Raw genomic sequence first — 6,959 nt, 5'->3', positions numbered from 1 at the left:
ATGGGTTAGTATATAAAGGGTTAGTTGGCCTGTATAAAGGGTTAGTTGGGCTGTATAATGTTAGTTAGTTGGCCTGTATAAAGGGTTAGTTGGCCTGTATAAAGGGTTAGGGTTAGTTGGCCTGTATAAAGGGTTAGTTGGCCTGTATAAAGGGTTAGTTGGCCTGTATAAAGTGTTAGTTGGTCTGTATAAAGAGTTAGTTGGCCTGTATAAATGGTTAGTTAGTTGGCCTGTATAAAGGGTTAGTTGGCCTGTATAAAGGGTTAGTTGGCCTGTATAAATTAGTTGGTTAGGTTAGTTGGCCTGTATAAAGGGTTAGTATAGTGGTTGGCCTGTATAAAGGGTTAGTTGGCCTGTATAAAGGGTTAGTTGGCCTGTATAAATGGTTAGGGTTAGTTGGCCTGTATAAAGGGTTAGTTGGCCTGTATAAAGGGTTAGTTGGCCTGTATAAAGTGTTAGTTGGTCTGTATAAAGGGTTAGTTGGCCTGTATAAAGGGTTAGGGTTAGTTGGCCTATACAGGGTTATAAAGGGTTAGTTGGCCTGTATAAAGGGTTAGTTGGCCTGTATGAAGTGTTACTTGGTCTCTATAAAGGGTTAGTTGGCCTGTATAAAGGGTTAGTTGGCCTGTATAAAGGGTTAGTTGGCCTGTATAAAGGGTTAGGGTTAGTTGGCCTGTATAAAGGGTTAGTTGGCCTGTATAAAGGGTTAGTTGGCCTGTATAAAGGGTTAGGGTTAGTTGGCCTGTATAAAGGGTTAGGGTTAGTTGGCCTGTATAATGGGTTAGTTGGCCTGTATAAAGGGTTAGGGTTAGTTTGCCTGTATAAAGGGTTAGGTTTAGTTGGCCTGTATAATGGGTTAGTTGGCCTGTATAAAGGGTTAGGGTTAGTTGGTCTGTATGAAGAGTTAGTTGGCCTGTATAATGGGTTAGTTGGCCTGTATAAAGGGTTAGTTGGCCTGTATAAAGAGTTAGTGTTAGTTGGTCTGTATGAAGGCTTAGTTGGCCTGTATAATGGGTTAGTTGGCCTGTATAAAGGGTTAGGGTTAGTTGGTCTGTATGAAGGGTTAGTTGGCCTGTATAAAGGGTTAATTGGCCTGTATAAAGGGTTAGTTGGCCTGTATAAAGGGTTAGTTGGTCTCTATAAAGGGTTAGTTGGCCTGTATGAAGGCTTAGTTGGCCTGTATAATGGGTTAGTTGGCCTGTATAAAGGGTTAGGGTTAGTTGGTCTGTATAAAGGGTTAGTTGGCCTGTATAAAGTGTTAGTTGGTCTCTATAAAGGGTTAGTTGGCCTGTATAAAGGGTTAGTTGGCCTGTATAATGGGTTAGTTGGCCTGTATAAATGGTTAGGGTCAGTTGGCCTGTATAAAGGGTTAGTGTTAGTTTGCCTGTATAATGGGTTAGTTGGCCTGTATAAAGGGTTAGGGTTAGTTGGCCTGTATAAAGGGTTAGTCGCCTGTATAAAGGGTTAGTTGGCCTGTATAAAGGGTTAGTTGGCCTGTATAAAGGGTTAGTTGGCCTGTATAAAGGGTTAGGGTTAGTTGGCCTGTATAAAGGGTTAATTTGGCCTGTATAAAGGGTTAGTTGGCCTGTATAAAGGGTTAGTTGGCCTGTATAAAGGGTTAGGGTTAGTTGGCCTGTATAAAGGGTTAGTGTTAGTTGGCCTGTATAAAGGGATAGTTGGCCTGTATAAGGGTTAGTTGTCCTGTATAAAGGTTAGTTGGTCTGTATAAAGGGTTAGTTGGCCTGTATAAAGGCTTAGTTGGCCTGTATAAAGGGTTAGTTGGCCTGTATAAAGTGTTAGTTGGTCTCTATAAAGGGTTAGTTGGCCTGTATAAAGGGTTAGTTGGCCTGTATAAAGGGTTAGGTTAGTTGGCCTGTATAAAGGGTTAGTTGGCCTGTATAAAGGGTTCAGTTGGCCTGTATAAAGGGTTAGTTGGCCTGTATAAAGGGTTAGTTGGCCTGTATAAAGGGTTAGTTGACCTGTATTGTCACAACTTGGTCTTTAGTATTTTGTGTTTTAGTTAATTAGTTGGTCAGGGTTAGGTTAGTTGGCCTGACATGGGTTTATGTTATTGTACTTCGTATTGGGGTTTTGTAGTTATTGGGTTAGTTTGCCTGTATAAAGGGTTAGTAGGGGTGGGTTAGGTTTAGTTGGCTGAGGGGTTAGTTCTCAATCAGAGTCAGGTGATGAAGAGTGTCTGGATTGGGAACCGTATTAGGGTAGCCTGGGGTTAGTTGGCCTGTATAAAGGGTTAGGTTAGTTGGTCTGTATGATTGTTCCTGTCTCTGTGTAGTGTTCAAAGATAGTTGGTCTGTAATTAGTTTTCACGTTCCGTTTGTTGTTTTGTATTTATTTAAAGCTATTGCATGTATCGCTATCTTCTATATTAAAAGGTTAGGGTTAACCTGGGTTAGTTGGCCGATAACAAACGGAATGTTAGTATATAAAGGGTTAGTTGGCCTGTATAAAGGGTTAGTTGGGCTGTATAAAGTGTTAGTTGGCCTGTATAAAGGGTTAGTTGGCCTGTATAAAGGGTTAGGGTTAGTTGGCCTGTATAAAGGGTTAGTTGGCCTGTATAAAGGGTTAGTTGGCCTGTATAAAGGGTTAGTTGGCCTGTATAAAGGGTTAGTTGGCCTGTATAAAGGGTTAGGTGGTCTGTATAAATGGTTAGGGTTAGTTGGCCTGTATAAAGGGTTAGGGTTAGTTGGCCTGTATAATGGGTTAGTTGGCCTGTATAAAGGGTTAGTTGGCCTGTATAAAGGGTTAGTTGGCCTGTATAAAGGGTTAGGTGGTCTGTATAAAGGGTTAGTTGGCCTGTATAAAGGGTTAGTTGGCCTGTATAAATGGTTAGGGTTAGTTGGCCTGTATAAAGGGTTAGTTGGCCTGTATAAAGGGTTAGTTGGCCTGTATAAAGTGTTAGTTGGTCTGTATAAAGGGTTAGTTGGCCTGTATAAAGGGTTAGGGTTAGTTAGTCTGTATAAAGGGTTAGTTGGCCTGTATAAAGGGTTAGTTGGGCCTGTATAAAGGGTTAGTTGGCCTGTATAAAGGGTTACTTGTTATAAAGGGTTAGTTGGCCTGTATAAAGGGTTAGTTGGCCTGTATAAAGGGTTAGTTGGCCTGTATAAAGTTTTAGTTGGTCCGTATAAAGGGTTAGTTGGCCTGTATAAAGGGTTGGTTGGCCTGTATAAAGGGTTAGGGTTAGTTGGCCTGTATAAAGGGTTAGTTGGCCTGTATAAAGGGTTAGGGTTAGTTGGCCTGTATAAAGGGTTAGGGTTAGTTGGCCTGTATAATGGGTTAGTTGGCCTGTATAAAGGGTTAGGGTTAGTTGGCCTGTATAAAGGGTTAGGGGTTAGTAGTTGCCTGTATAAAGGGTTAGGGTTAGAAGAGCGTTGGCCTGTATAAAGGGTTAGTTGGCCTGTATAAAGGGTTAGTTGGCCTGTATAAAGAGTTAGCGTTAGTTGGTCTGTATGAAGGCTTAGTTGGCCTGTATAATGGGTTAGTTGGCCTGTATAAAGGGTTAGGGTTAGTTGGTCTGTATGAAGGGTTAGTTGGCCTGTATAAAGGGTTAATTGGCCTGTATAAAGGGTTAGTTGGCCTGTATAAAGGGTTAGTTGGTCTCTATAAAGGGTTAGTTGGCCTGTATGAAGGCTTAGTTGTCCTGTATAATGGGTTAGTTGGTCTGTATAAAGGGTTAGTTGGCCTGTATAAAGGGTTAGTTGGTCTGTATAATGGGTTAGTTGGCCTGTATAAAGGGTTAGGGTTAGTTGGTCTGTATAAAGGGTTAGTTGGCCTGTATAAAGGGTTAGTTGGCCTGTATAAAGGGTTAGTTGGTCTGTATAAAGGGTTAGTTGGCCTGTATAAAGGGTTAGTTGGTCTGTATAAAGGGTTAGTTGGCCTGTATAAAGGGTTAGTTGGCCTGTATAAAGTGTTAGTTGGTCTGTATAAAGGGTTAGTTGGCCTGTATAAAGGGTTAGTTGGCCTGTATAAAGGGTTAGTTGGCCTGTATAAAGGGTTAGGTTGAAGTTGGCCTGTATAAAGGGTTAGGGTTATAAAGGGTTGGTCTGTATAAAGGGTTAGTTGGCCTGTATAAAGGGTTAGTTGGCCTGTATAAAGGGTTAGTTGGCCTGTATAAAGGGTTAGTTGGTCTGTATAAAGGGTTAGTTGGTCTGTATAAAGGTTAGTTGGCCTGTATAATGGGTTAGTTGGCCTGTATAAAGGGTTAGTTGGCCTGTATAAAGGGTTATTTGGCCTGTATAAATGGTAAGTTGGTCTGTATAAAGGGTTAGTTGGCCTGTATAAAGGGTTAGTTGGTCTGTATAAAGGGTTAGTTGGCCTGTATAAAGGGTTAGTTGGCCTGTATAAAGGGTTAGGTTAGTTGGCCTGTATAAAGGGTTAGTTGGCCTGTATAAAGGGTTAGTTGGCCTGTATAAAGGGTTAGTTAGGTATAAAGTTTAGTTGGTCTGTATAAAGGGTTAGTTGGCCTTATAAAGGGTTAGTTGGCCTGTATAAAGGGTTAGTTGGCCTGTATAAAGGGTTAGTTGGCCTGTATAAAGGGTTAGTTGGTCTGTATAAAGGGTTGTTGGCCTGTATAAAGGGTTGGTTGGCCTGTATAAAGGGTTAGTTGGTCTGTATAAAGGGTTAGTTGGCCTGTATAAAGTGTTAGTTGGTCTGTATAAAGGGTTAGTTGGCCTGTATAAAGGGTTAGGGTTAGTTGGCCTGTATAAAGGGTTAGGGTTAGTTGGCCTGTATAATGGGTTAGTTGGCCTGTATAAAGGGTTAGGGTTAGTTGGTCTGTATAAAGGGTTAGTTGGCCTGTATAATGGGTTAGTTGGCCTGTATAAAGGGTTAGTTGGCCTGTATAAAGAGTTAGCGTTAGTTGGTCTGTATGAAGGGTTAGTTGGCCTGTATAAAGGGTTAGTTGGCCTGTATAAAGGGTTAGTTAGTTAGGGTTAGTTGGTCTGTATAAGTGTTAGTTGGTGTATAAAGGGTTAGTTGGCCTGTATAAAGGGTTAGTTGGCCTGTATAAAGTGTTAGTTGGTCTGTATAAAGGGTTAGTTGGCCTGTATATTAGGGCCTGTATAAAGGGTTAGTTGGCCTGTATAAAGGGTTAGGGCCTTATAAAGGGTTAGTTGGCCTGTATAAAGGGTTAGGTTAGTTGGCCTGTATAAAGGGTTAGTTGGTCTGTATAAAGGGTTAGTTGGCCTGTATAAAGGGTTAGGGTTGGCCTGTATAAAGGGTTAGGGTTATTGGCCTGTATAATGGGTTAGTTGGCTCAAGTTGGCCTGTTTAAAGGGTTAGTTGGCCTGTATAAAGGGTTAGTTGGCCTGTATAAATGGTTAGTTAGTTGGCCTGTATAAAGGGTTAGTTAGTTGGCCTGTATAAAGGGGTTAGTTGGCCTGTATAAAGGGTTAGGTTGGCCTGTATAAAGGGTTAGTTAGGGCCTGTATAAAGGGTTAGGGTTAGTTGGCCTGTATAAAGGGTTAGGGTTAGTTGGCCTGTATAAAGGGTTAGTTGGTCTATATAAAGGGTTAGTTGGCCTGTATAAAGGGTTGGTTGGCCTGTATAAAGGGTTAGGTTAGTTGGCCTGTAAAGGGTTAGTTGGTCTGTATAAAAGGGTTAGTTGGCCTGTGTAAAGGGTTAGGTTAGTTGGCCTGTATAAAAGGGTTAGGGTTAGTTGGCCTGTATAAAGGGTTAGGGTTAGTTGGCCTGTATAAAGGGTTAGTTGGCCTGTATAAAGGGTTAGGTTTAGTTGGCCTGTATGAAGAGTTAGTTGGCCTGTATAATGGGTTAGTTGGCCTGTATAAAGGGTTAGTTGGCCTGTATAAAGAGTTAGCGTTAGTTGGTCTGTATGAAGGCTTATTTGGCCTGTATAATGGGTTAGTTGGCCTGTATAAAGGGTTAGGGTTAGTTGGTCTGTATGAAGGGTTAGTTGGCCTGTATAAAGGGTTAATTGGCCTGTATAAAGTGTTAGTTGGTCTGTATAAAGGGTTAGTTGAACTGTATAAAGTGTTAGTTGGTCTCTATAAAGGGTTAGTTGGCCTGTATAAAGGGTTAGTTGGCCTGTATAATGGGTTAGTTGGCCTGTATAAATGGTTAGGGTTAGTTGGCCAATATAAAGGGTTAGGGTTAGTTGGCCTGTATAAAGGGTAAGTTGGCCTGCATAAAGGGTTAGTTGGCCTGTATAAAGGGTTAGTTGGCCTGTATAAAGGGTTAGTTGGTCTGTATAAAGGGTTAGTTGGCCTGCATAAAGGGTTAGTTGGTCTGTATAAAGGGTTAGCTGGTCTGCAAGGGGGGCGAAGTTAGTTGGCCTGTATAAAAATGGGTTAGTTGGCCTGTATAAAGTGTTAGTTGGCCTGTATAAATGGTTAGGGTTATTGGCCTGTATAAAGGATTAGTTGGCCTGTATAATGGGTTAGTTGGCCTGTATAACGGGTTATGGGGCGGTTATTGGCCTGTATAAAGGGTTAGTTGGCCTGTATAAAGGGTTAGTTGGCCTGTATAAAGGGTTAGTTGGCCTGTATAAAGGGTTAGTTGGCCTCGTATAAAGTGTTAGTTGGTCTGTATAAAGGGTTAGTTGGCCTGTATAAAGGGTTAGTTGTCCTGTATAAAGGGTTAGTTGGCCTGTATAAAGGGTTAGTTGGCCTGTATAAAGGGTTAGTTGGTCTGTATAAAGGGTTAGTTGGCCTGTATAAAGGGTTAGGGTTAGTTGGCCTGTATAAAGGGTTAGTTGGTCTGTATAAAGGGTTAGTTGGCCTGTATAAAGGGTTAGGGTTAGTTTGCCTGTATAAAGGGTTAGGGTTAGTTGGCCTGTATAATGGGTTAGTTGGCCTGTATAAAGGGTTAGGGTTAGTTGGTCTGTATAAAGGGTTAGTTGGCCTGTATAAAGGGTTAGGGTTAGTTTGGCCTGTATAAAGGGTTAGGGTTAGTTGGCCTGTATAAAGGGTTAGGGTTAGTTTGCC

Source organism: Oncorhynchus masou, chromosome 28 (assembly GCF_036934945.1).
Source record: "Oncorhynchus masou masou isolate Uvic2021 chromosome 28, UVic_Omas_1.1, whole genome shotgun sequence".
Classification (NCBI taxonomy): Eukaryota; Metazoa; Chordata; class Actinopteri; order Salmoniformes; family Salmonidae; genus Oncorhynchus; species Oncorhynchus masou.
This window is presented reverse-complemented; position numbering follows the sequence as displayed.